The sequence below is a fragment of the Schistocerca piceifrons genome, chromosome 3, assembly GCF_021461385.2.
Source record: "Schistocerca piceifrons isolate TAMUIC-IGC-003096 chromosome 3, iqSchPice1.1, whole genome shotgun sequence".
Taxonomy (NCBI): Eukaryota; Metazoa; Arthropoda; class Insecta; order Orthoptera; family Acrididae; genus Schistocerca; species Schistocerca piceifrons.
Genome location: NC_060140.1, coordinates 216,717,228 through 216,730,221, shown reverse-complemented (window position 1 = coordinate 216,730,221; position 12,994 = coordinate 216,717,228). Strand labels below are relative to the sequence as shown.

At 42.0% G+C, this 12,994-nt stretch overlaps 1 protein-coding gene across 1 annotated transcript in view; it reads right to left on the bottom strand.

Annotated features, from left to right (window-relative positions):
• The window catches only part of LOC124787768 (dynein beta chain, ciliary-like), an 834,683-nt gene that overhangs the window by 645,792 nt on the left and 175,897 nt on the right, over positions 1-12,994 (bottom strand). The window lies entirely within an intron of this gene.

Genomic DNA, 12,994 nt, shown 5'->3' with positions numbered 1-12,994 from the left:
TACACTCGTCCGTCCTCTTTTAGAATACTGCTGCGCGATCTGGGAGGACATCGAGAAAGTTCAATGAACAGAAACACGTTCTATATTATCGCAAAATAGGAGAGGGAGTGTGGAGAACATGATACAGGATTTGGCATGGACACCTTTAGAAAAAGGCGTTTTTCGTTGCGGCGGAATCTTCTCACGAAATTTGAGTCACAACTTTCTCCTCCAAATGCAAAAATATTTTTCTGATGCCTACATACATAGGGAGAAACGATCATCATAATAAAATAAAGGAAATTAGAGTTCGTATGGAAAGATATAGGTGTTCGTTTTTTCCGGGCACTGTTCGAGAGTGGAATAACACAGAATTATTGTGAAGGTGGTTCGATGAACCGTCTGCCAGGCACTCTGTGATTTGCAGAGTATCCATGCATACGTAGATGTAGATGTAGTTGTTTAAAAATTATTACTGTTGCACGGTGTGAAATGTCCACAACTTCTGTTCGGGAATTAGTGGCATACAATTCTGGAAGCGTCGACTGGAATGTCATTATCCTTGAAACCAGATGCCCAATCAGAGGCTCGCTTTAACTGATCGTGAATATTCAGCTGTTGTAAACCTTAGGTGTTCTTCCCTGCAGTCACTTTTTTGCAACTCTTCACTCTTTGGGCACAAATTATTAGTGTTTCGGTTGGACGGCAGTTTGCTAAGATGGCGGTCAGTCAAGATAACGAAGAGTTTAGCGTGCTTTCGTGTCAGGAATACTGGTCGATTGCAGATGTCGGCAGTTCCAAAGGAGATGGAAAGTATCACACTTTCATAATGCGAATGTACTAACACAGATACCGACAGATCAGTGGAATAATGGAAAAATGAAGAAGTAATCATTATCGTTTAGTTTTGGAGTTCTAACAACAGCCATGTTTGAGGAATAATGAAAATTCAGCTAAAATCTAATTTAAAAGAATATTAAGTGCACCAAAGTACACTGCTCGACATTAAAACTGAAACACCAGGAAGGATAACAACTAAAAAAAAAAATACTTATGGAGTGTATACAATAATGTAAAAGAATAAACGGTCAACTTTGTGGGTGATTTGAGGTTGCACCGGGTCTGAATTTTAGTTCATAGAGCTGTCGCCTGCGGCAGCAAGAATGACTCTATTTCGAGTAGGCATCGAACCGAATACAGATGCGATGACATATAAGTGTACGCCACTCCATGGAGTTTCAGTTCTGCATCATACCAGAGTTCATCAATCTTTGCGGTTGGCGAATACTGTCGTGTCATTCTCCCGGCAACCCATGATCACATGTTTTCAGTGGATGAAATGTGTGGGGAACTTGCTGGCCAGGGTAACAGTTGAACTTCATCGAAGGAGGTCAGGACAGCAAGGCAACAAGCGGTCTTGTGTTGTATTGTTGGAAAACAATGTCACGGAGACTTCTGACATAAGGGACTGCCACTAGCCTTAATACATCAGAAATATAGCGCCTACTGTCGAAATTACTGGCTATGCGAACCAGAGGTGATCTTGTCGTCCACCCAGTGGCGCTTTCAGGCCAGGGGTGTGACCAACTGACGACGATGTGTTGTGACAAGACGGTCTGTGCATCACCTCAAGGCATCGCATGTAGATAACACTTATCTGTTGTAAGTCTCTGTATTTCCCTCTTTTTAGAGATGGTTGCGGGACTCGGCTGTTCGATATAGGATGTCAAATTAAACACCTTTCAGCCGTCCAGTTTCCGAACTTATTTTATTTCGCTACCAGTTTCAGCGTTTTACTACGCATCTTCAGGACCCTGACCGATGTGTGGGAAGCTTCTACCTCGGTTCTCATCAGAACAGTCAGCAGATGATTGCTGAAGTGATCGCTATAGCAAAGATCTACTAATACCAGTATTGCTAGCCATTGTTTTGATGAGAACCGAGATAGGTTCTTCGCACGCGTCGGTCAGGGGCCTGAAGATGGCGTACTAAAACACTGTAACTGATAGCCAGATAAAATAAATTTGGAAACTGGACGGCTGAAAGGTACTTAATTTGACGTCCTATGTCTGCTGTAAGGTTAACGCTGAGGATTAAAATGGCTGTGTCCTGTTCCAACTCCAAGGAAAGGAGGTGTTGACAGATGTGAAAATTACCGAACTATCAGTTTAACAAGTCACGGCTGCAAAATACTAACACGAATTCTTTACAGACGAATGGAAAAACTGGTAGAAGCCGACTTCGGAGAAGATCAGTTTGGATTCCTTAGAAATGTTAGAACACGTGAGGCAATACTGACCCTACGACTTACCTTAGAAGATAGATTAAGGAAAGGCAAATCTACGTTTCTAGCATTTGTAGACTTAGAGAAATCTTCTGATAATGTTGACTGGAATACTCTCTTTCAAATTCTGAAGGTGGCAAAATACAGGGAGCGAAAGGCTATTTACAATTTGTACAGAAACCAATGGCAGTTATAAGAGTCGAGGGACATGAAAGGGAAGCAGTGGTTGGGAAGGGAGTGAGACAGGGTTGTAGCCTATCCCCGATGTTATTCAATCTGTATATTGAGCAAGCAGTAAAGGAAACAAAAGAAAAATTCGGAGTAGGTGTTAAAATCCATGGAGAAGAAATAAAAACTTTGAGGTTTGCCGATGACATTGTAATTCTGTCAGAGACAGCAAAGGACTTGGGAGAGAAGTTGAATAGAATGGATAGTGTCTTGAAAAGAGGATATAAGATGAACAACAAAAGCAAAACGAGGATAATGGAATGTACAGTAGTCGAATTAAGTCGGGTGTTGCTGAGGGTATTTGATTAGGAAATGAGACACTTAAAGTAGTAAAGGAGTTTTGCTATTTGGGGAGCAAAATAACTGATGATGGTCGAAGTAGAGAGGATATAAAATGTAGACTGGCGATGGCAAGGAAAGCGTTTCTGAAGGAGAAAATTTTTTTAACGTCGATTAGAGATTTAAGTGAAAGTATTTGTATGGAGTATGTATCGAAGTGAAACATGGACAATAAATAGTTTAGACAAGAAGAGAATAGAAGCTTTTGAAATGTGGTGCTACAGAAGAATGCTGAAGATTAGATGGGTAGATCACATAACTAATGAGGAGGTATTAAATAGAACTGCGGAGAAGAGAAATTTGTGGCACAACTTGATTAGAAGAAGGGATCGGTTGGTAGGGCATGTTCTGAGGCATCAAGGGATCACCAATTTTGTATTGGAGGGCAGCGTGGAGTGTAAAAATCGTAGAGGGAGACCAAGAGATGAATACACTAAGCAGATTCAGAAGGACGTAGGTTGTAGTAGGTACTGGGAGATGAAGAAACTTGCACAGGATAGAGTAGCATGGAGAGCTGCATCAGACCAGTCTCTGGACTGAATATCACATCAACTACAATGTGTCCTGTGGTAGGAACAACTGCATTGGACTCGGCACTGTAAATCTTTGGAAAATGAGAAATCCCAAGGAGCCAAAAGTTCGGTAGTTATGTTTTTTTCTGTCTTCGACCATAAGCTGCTTTACAAGAAATATGCAGTTGGTGCAGATAGACTGCACAAAAATTCAAGTTCTACGAGATGTTTACTGGTACCAGTGTCAAGTGCGGAGAAGCGAGATGCGGAAATGCACTGTTCCTTGGCATTTTTGGTGTAAATGATAATAACAGTTATCCCCTGTACTGCTTTTGTTGGGGACCGCCTGTTGTTACTTTTCCTTTCCCACAGTGCAGACTTCCGGCATGATGCCTCTGCTCAACGTTCCCAAGCCTAAAAGACTGCTGGACTATTTGTTCGCACGAGTGTAAGCACGCAACCACGTGCTTACAGCACGTCTGAAACAATTCTGCGAATGGAAACCTTACTGCGACCAACTGACACCCATAGGTTAAGGTAATTCCTTGAGCGCTCCGGCGCGGCGATCCAGCTGGGCAGTTTCAGAGATAGAATTGTATGCGGTGGGACTCACACACAAAAGAGTTTGCGTTTCTATTGTTTGTCAGTCCGTATTAGTTAGCGCTTCCGATTTCACCTCTTGGTTTCTCCTATCTTAACAATGGCGGCAGTTGTTCCAAATAACGACAGACGAAAGCAATCTGGCAGTGTTCGTTCTGTTCATCTACATCTACATCTTCGTGGGTACTCTGCAAATCACATTCAAGTGCCTGCAGAGGGTTCATCGAACCACCTTCACTATTCTCTATTGTTCCAATCTCGTATAGCGCGCGGAAAGAATGAACACCTATATCTTTCCGTATGAGCTCTGATTTCCCTTATTTTATCGTGGTCGTCGTTCCTCCCTATGTAGGTCGTATATTCGCATTCGGAGGAGAAACCTGGTGATGGGAATTTCGTGAGAAGATTCCTTCGCAACGAAAAACGCCTTTCTTTTAATGATTTCCAGCCCAAATCCTCTATCATTTCTGTGACACTCTCTCCCATACCTCACGATAATAGAAAACGTGCTGCCTTTCTTTGAACTTTTTCGATGTACTCCTTCAGTCCTGTCTGGTAAATATCCCACACCCCGCAGCAGTATTCTAAAAGAGGACTGACAAGCGTAGTGTAGGCAGTCTCCTTAGTAGGTCTGTTACATTTTCTAAGTGTCCTGCCAATAAAACGGAGTTTTTGGTTAGCCTTCCCCACAACATTTTCTGTGTGTTCCTTCCAATTTAAGCTGTTCGTAAATGTAACACATAGGTATTTAGTTGAATTTACGACTTTTAGATTAGACTGATTTATCCTGTAACCGAAGTTTAACGAGTTCCTTTTAGCACTCATGTGGATGACCTCACACTTTTCTTTATTTAGGGTCAACTGCCACTTTTCGTACCATTCAGATATCTTTTCTAAATCGTTTTGCAGTTTGTTTTGATCTTCTGATGACTTTATTAGTTGATAAACGACAGCGTCATCTGCAAACAACCGAAGACGGCTGCTCAGATTGTCTCCCAAATCGTTTATATAGATAAGGAACAGCAAAGGGCCTATAACACTACCTTGGGGAACGCCAGAAATCACTTCTGTTTTACTCGACGACTTTCCGTCGATTACTACGAACTGTGACCTCTCTGACAGGAAATCACAAATCCCGTCACATAACTGAGACGATATTCCATAAGCACGCAATTTCCTTACGAGCCGCTTGTGTGGTACAGTGTCAAAAGCCTTCCGGAAATCCAGAAATACGGACTGGATCTGAAATCCCTTGTCAATAGCACTCAACACTTCATGTGAATAAAGAGCTAGTTGTGTTTCACAGGAACGATGTTTTCTAAACCCATGTTGACCGTGTGTCAATAGACCGTTTTCTTCGAGGTAATTCATAATGTTCGAACACAATATATTCTCTAAAATCCTGCTGCATATCGACGTTAACGATATGGGCCTGTAATTTAGTGGATTACTCCTACTACCTTTCTTGAATACGGGTTTGACCTGTGCAACTTTCCAGTCTTTGGGTACGGATCTTTCGTCGCCTGAACGGTTGAATATGATTGTTAGGTATGGAGCTAATGCATCAGCATACTCCGAAAGGAACCTAATTGGGAAACAGTCTGGACCAGAAGACTTCCTTTTATTAAGTGATCTGAGTTGCTTCACTACTCCGAGTATATTTACTACGTTACTCATGTTCTCGATTCGAATTCTGGAATATTTACTTCGTCTTCTCTTGTGAAGGCATTTCGGGTGTCTGTGTTTCGTAACTCTGCTTTGGCAGCACTGTCTTCGATAGTATCTCCATTGCTATCGCGCAGAGAAGGCATTGATTGTTTCTTGCCGCTAACACACTTGATCCACGAATACGTCCATCTCTTTTTTGTACGCAGATCTGGGAATGAAACAACACGACTGCACGAATGTTGCAGCGAGGCCAGACAAGAATGAAGTAAGTGTCTAGCAGAAATAACGCTGGCCCGATAATTATGCTTCACAATCGGTCTCCAGTGCGACTTTTCAGCAGAAGCTGTACTATCGCACATCATGTGCAATTGAAAAGCCTCCCACGGTAGCAGTACATCCAAGTCTCGTGTTTTCCTTCTTGTTGCGCAAAATTCACTTTGAACGTGTTCTTACTTTCGACTGGGTCCGTCAAGCTTTCTCTCCCGATAATCGAATTATTTTTTCGCTATTTTCGTTGCTCTTGTACAATAACTAATTGCCAAAAATGGGTCGTTTGAAAAGTATTCTTTTTTAACGCTTAGTTCTCTAAGGTTCCTTCCAGGACCTGCGAAAATCAGTGCTGCAGAATTGCAAATTTCTGGTCCTTAGACAAGGCTCCGACTCATCTGTTGTGCGCAGTCACTGACCATGTTGGCAAAACAACAGAGAGGTCCCACATGGGAGAAGACTGGCTCTCGGGAAGGCAGTTTGGGCCTCTCTGGCCAGTCAGACTCTTATGTCCTGTCTTCCGTCTGCTCGTGTTTACGTAAAGGATAAAACTATTATAAATCCTATTAATTTTAATTAATAATCAACAGCCTCAATTGCACCGTTTACATTACTTTACTTTATGAAAGGCAAAACGCCTCAGGAGATTAAAGAGAAGCTTGATTAACATTACGGTGATTCTGCGCCTTCAATTAGAACAGTTTATAAGTGGTTTCAAAATTTTCTGAGTGGCCATATGGGCACAAGTGATGATGAACGTTCTGGGCGCCCCGTGTAGGTTACGACTCCAGAGATCATTGATAAACTCCATTATATGGTGATGGATGACAGAAGAGTTAAGATGCGTGAGATTGCTGGTGCTGTGGGCATCTCGAAAGAACGGGTACATAATATTTTCCGTAAACATTTGGACATCAGAACGCTATCCGCAAGATGGTTTCCGCGATTGCTCACGCTTGACCAAAAACGGAATCGTGTGAAGTGTTGCAAGGATGGTTTGCAGTTGGTCAGGAAGACTTTAAGCGTCGTTTCATCACTGTGGATGAAACATGGATATATTACTATACTGCTGAGATCAGAGAACAATCTAAAAAATGGGTTACCAAGGGATAATCTGCACCAAAAAAGACGAAGACCTTTCCTTCGGCCGGAAAGGTTATGGCGACTGTCTTTTGGGATTCGCAAGGGATAATTCTTATCGACTATCTGGAAAAGGGTGCATATTATTCATCGTTATTGGACCGTTTGAAAACCGAGCTGCAAGAAAAACGCCGGCGACTGTACCGCAAAAAAGTCTTTTTCCATCACGACAATGCACCAGCACACACCTCTGCAGTCGTAGTCGCAAAATTATTGGAAATTGGATTACAACTCGTTTCACGTCCCCCCTATTCTCCAGACTTGGCTCCCTCGGACTACTATTTGTTCCCCAATTTGAAGAAATGGCTGGCGGGACAAGGATTTTATTAAAACTAGCATGTGATTGCAGCAACTAATAGCTATTTTGTAGACTTGGACAATTCCTATTATTCGGAAGGGATCAACAAATTAGAACAGCGTTGGACGAAGTGTATAAGTCTAAAAGGAGACTATGTCAAAAAATAAAAAAGGTTTACCCCAAACACGTAAGTAGTTCTTATTTTTGTACAGACTTTTCAAACGCCCCTCGTAGTTCGACTACACTCCTTTACCTTAATTTACTTCTGTTTGTATTCATGCTAAAAACTTCTTTTCTAGACACTATCCCACACATATTTCCGCTATTATTATGCTAAATTTAAACGAACACAAAATCCCTTAGATTGGCGATCTTGTAAACTCGAAATCTGGTGCGGACTTCAATGCGAGATGCTTATAATAGTTCCCACAGTTAAATTTTGATTCGAAACCTGGCAGAATATCCAAAGAGAGTCTGATGGTATGTAAAGTATGCTAGCGGCAAGACACAAGCAATGCCTTCTCTGTGCGATGGCAATGGGAACACTACCGATGACAGTGCTGCCAAAACGGAGTTGCTAAACACAGCCTTCCGAAACTCCTTCACCAAACAAGACGAAGTAAATTTTCCAGAATTAGAATCAAGAACAGCTGCCAACATGAGTAGCCTAGAAGTACATATTCTCGGAGTAGTGAAACAACTTAAATCCCTTAATAAAAGCAAGTCTTCCGGTCTGTATAGCAATTAGGTTCCTTTCAGAGCTCAATAGTTAAGAATCATATACAACCGCTCTCTCGGCGAAAGCTCCGTACGCAAAGACTGGAACGTTGCACAGGTCTCACAAATATACAAGAAAGGCAATATGAGTAATCCACTAAAGTACAGGTCCATATCATTAACATCGCAATGCAGCAGGATTTTAGAACGTATATTGTGTTCGAACATTATGAATTACCTCGAAGAGAACGTCCTATTGACACATAATCAACACGCATTTAGAAAATATCGACGTTGTGAAACGCAACTAGCTATTTACTCACACGAAGTGTTCAGTGATATCGACAATGAATTTCAAACTGATTCCGTATTTCTAGGTTTCCAGAAGGGTTTTGTCGCCGTACGTCACAAGCGGCTTGCAATCAAATTGCGTGCTTATGCAATATCGTCTCAGTTATGCAACTGATTTCGTGATTTCATGTCAGAGAGGTCACAAAAAATGGTTCAAATGGCTCTGAGCACTATGGGGTCATCAGTCCCCTAGAACTTAGAACTACTTAAACCTAACTAACCTAAGGACATCACACACATTCATGCCCGAGGCAGGATTCGAACCTGCAACCGTAGCGATCGTGCGGTTCCAGACTGTAGCGCCTAGAACCGCTAGGCCACCCCGGCCGGCCAGAGAGGTCACAGTTCGTAGAAACTAACAAGTGAGGGGAAGTCATCGAGTAAAGCAGAAGTGATATCAGGCGTTCGACAAGGTAGTCTTATAGACCCCCTGCCGTTCCTTATCTGTATAAACGATTGAGGAGACAATCTGAGCAGCCCTCTTAGGTTGTTTGTAGATGAGGAATGGACATCTCTAAAAAGGGCAATCACAGAAGTTGGGAAGGAAAACATAGGTACAAAGAAGGTAGCTGCGAAGAAACCATGCGTAACAGAAGAAATACTTCAGTTGATTGATGAAAGGAGGAAGTACAAACATGCTCCGGGAAAATCAGGAATACAGAACTACAAGTCGCTGAGGAATGAAATAAATAGGAAGTGCAGGGAAGCTAAGACGAAATGGCTGCAGGAAAAATGTGAAGATATCGAAAAAGATATGATTGTGGGAAGGACAGACTCAGCATACAGGAAAGTCAAAACAACCTTTGGCGACATTAAAAGCAATGGTGGTAACATTAAGAGTGCAACTGGAATTCCACTGTTAAATGCAGAGGAGAGAGCAGATAGGTGGAAAGAATACATTGAAAGCCTCTATGAGGGTGAAGATTTGCCTGATGTGATAGAAGAAGAAACAGGAGTCGATTTAGAAGAGATAGGGGATCCAGTATTAGAATCGGAATTTAAAAGAGCTTTGGAGGACTTACGGTCAAATAAGGCAGAAGGGATAGGTAACATTCCATCAGAATTTCTAAAATCATTGGGGGAAGTGGCAACAAAACGACTATTCACGTTGGTGTGTAGAATATATGAGTCTGGCGATATACCATCTGACTTTCGGAAAAGCATCATCCACACAATTCCGAAGACGGCAAGAGCTGACAAGTGCGAGAATTATCGCACAATCAGCTTAACAGCTCATGCATCGAAGCTGCTTACAAGAATAATATACAGAAGAATGGAAAAGAAAATTGAGAATGCGCTAGGTGACGATCAGTTTGGCTTTAGGAAAAGTAAAGGGACGAGAGAGGCAATTCTGACGTTACGGCTAATAATGGAAGCAAGGCTAAAGAAAAATCAAGACACTTTCATAGGATTTGTCGACCTGGAAAAGGTGTTCGACAATATAAAATGGTGCAAGCTGTTCGAGATTCTGAAAAAAGTAGGGGTAAGCTATAGGGAGAGACGGGTCATATACAATATGTACAACAACCAAGAGGGAATAATAAGAGTGGACGATCAAGAACGAAGTGCTCGTATTAAGAAGGGTGTAAGACAAGGCTGTAGCCTTTCGCCCCTACTCTTCAATCTGTACATCGAGGAAGCAATGATGGAAATAAAAGAAAGGTTCAGGAGTGGAATTAAAATACAAGGTGAAAGGATATCAGTGATACAATTCGCTGATGACATTGCTATCCTGAGTGAAAGTGAAGAACAATTAAATATTCTGCTGAACGGAATGAACAGTCTAATGAGTACACAGTATGGTTTGAGAATAAATCGGAGAAAGACGAAGGTAATGAGAAGTAGTAGAAATGAGAACAGCGAGAAACTTAACATCAGGATTGATGGTCACGAAGTCAATGAAGTTAAGGAATTCTGCTACCTAGGCAGTAAAATAAACAATGACGGACGGAGCAAGGAGGACATCAAAAGCAGACTCGCTATGGCAAAAAAAGGCATTTCTGGCCAAGAGAAGTCTACTAATATCAAATACCGGCCTTAATTTGAGGAAGAAATTTCTGAGGATGTACGTCTGGAGTACAGCATTGTATGGTAGTGAAACATGGACTGTGGGAAAACCGGAACAGAAGAGAATCGAAGCATTCGAGATGTGGTGCTATAGACGAATGTTGAAAATGAGGTGGACTGATAAGGTAAGGAATGAGGAGGTTCTACGCAGAATCGGAGAGGAAAGGAATATGTGGAAAACACAGATAAGGAGAAGGGACAGGATGATAGGACATCTGCTAAGACATGAGGGAATGACTTCCATGGTACTAGAGGGAGCTGTAGAGGGCAAAAACTGTAGAGGAAGACAGAGATTGGAATACGTCAAGCAAATAATTGAGGACGTAAGTTGCAAGCGCTACTCTGAGATGAAGAGGTTAGCACAGGAAAGGAATCCGTGGCGGGCCGCATCAAACCAGTCAGTTGACTGATGACCAAAAAAAAAAGATGACGCTGTCGTTTATCGCTAGTAAAGTCATCAGAAGAGCAAAACAAACTGCAAAACGATTTAGAAAAAATATCTGTATGATGCGAAAATTGATAATTGACCCTAAATAATGAGAAGTGTGAGGTCATCCACATGAGTGCTAAAAGGAATCCATTAAACTTGGTTACACGATATCAGTCGAATCTAAAGGCCGTAAATTCAACTAAATTCCTAGGAATTACAATTACGAACAACTTAATTTGGAAAGAACACATAGAAAATATTGTCGGGAAGACCAACCAAAGACTCCGTTTTGTTGGCAGAACACCTAGAAAATGTAAAAGATCTACTAAGGAGACTGCCTACACTAAGCATCTCCGACCTCTTTTGGAGTATTGTTGCGCGGTGTGGGATCCTTACTAGATAGGATTAACGGACTTTGTTGTTTGAAACTGTCGCTCAAAAGCTAGGCTACCACAAATTTTGTGCACGATGGGTGCCCAAAATGCTTACAGAGCACCATAAATAACAGCGAATGGGGTGAACGTTGACATTTCTGGAGGCCTACTACAAACACGGTGATTCATTACTGGATCGAATCGTAACCGGTGACGAGACTTGGGTGAAACATGTCAGTTGCGAGACAATATTACAGTCCATGGACTGGGGGCACACAGGGTCCCCCCAAAAACCAAGAAAATGTTTGCAAACCTTGTCAGCGAGGACGTTGACGGCGACAGTGTTTTGGGATAGGAAAGGTGTGCTTCTTATTGATGTTCTCGAACGTGGAGCAACCGTAAATTCTGCCCGGTACTGTCAAACTTTGCACAGCCTTAGCAGTTCAAAACAAACGCCGAGGAAAGTTGACGTCCAAAATTTTGTTTCTGCACGACAATACCCGACTCCACTCGGGAAACCGCATTAAAGAACTCCTTAATTCATTCAAATGTGAAATTTTCCTTCATCCGCCCTACAGCCCCGATCTTGCACCAAGCGACTTCCACTTGTTTCCCAAGATGAAGAACTGGCTTGCAACGCAGCGCTTTGATGACGAAACGGAACTCCAGGCGGGCAAGACGCACTGTCTGAAGTCTCAGGTCGCAGAATTTTACGATGAAGGTTTTTCAAAGCTGTGCTCAGCCATGATAAGTGCCTCAAAGTGTTTGGCGACTACGTGGAAAAATAGTATGTCAGTCGCTCTTTCAGATGTATATGTTGTTGTTGTTGTGGTCTTCAGTCCTGAGACTGGTTTGATGCAGCTCTCCATACTACTCTATCCTGTGCAAGCTTCTTCATCTCCCAGTACCTACTGCAACCTACATCCTTCTGAATCTGCTTAGTGTATTGATCTCTTGGTCTCCCTCTACGATTTTTACCCTCCACGCTGCCCTCCAATGCTAAATTTGTGATCCCTTGATGCCTCAAAACATATCCTACCAACCGATCCCTTCTTCTAGTCAAGTTGTGCCACAAACTTCTCTTCTCCCCAATCCTATTCAATACCTTCTCATTAGTTATATGATCTACCAACCTTATCTTCAGCATTCTTCTGTAGCACCACATTTCGAAAGCTTCTATTCTCTTCTTGTCCAAACTATTTGTCGTCCATGTTTCACTTCCATACATGGCTACACTCCATACAAATACTTTCAGAAACGACTTCCTGGCACTTAAATCTATACTCGATGTTAACAAATTTCTCTTCTTCAGAAACGATTTCCTTGCCATTGCCAGTCTACATTTTATATCCTCTCTACTTCGACCATCATCAGTTATTTTACTCCCTAAATAGCAAAACTCCTTTACTACTTTAAGTGTCTCATTTCCTAATCTAATCCCCTCAGCATCACCCGATTTAATTTGACTACATTCCATTATCCTCGTTTTGCTTTTGTTGATGTTCATCTTATATCCTCCTTTCAAGACACTGTCCATTCCGTTCAACTGCTCTTCCAAGTCCTTTGCTGTCTATGACAGAATTACATTGTCATCGGCGAACCTCAAAGTTTTTACTTCTTCTCCATGGATTTTAACACCTACTCCGAATTTTTCTTTTGTTTCCTTTACTGCTTGCTCAATATACAGATTGAATAACATCGGGGAGAGGCTACAACCCTGTCTCACTCCTTTCCCAACCA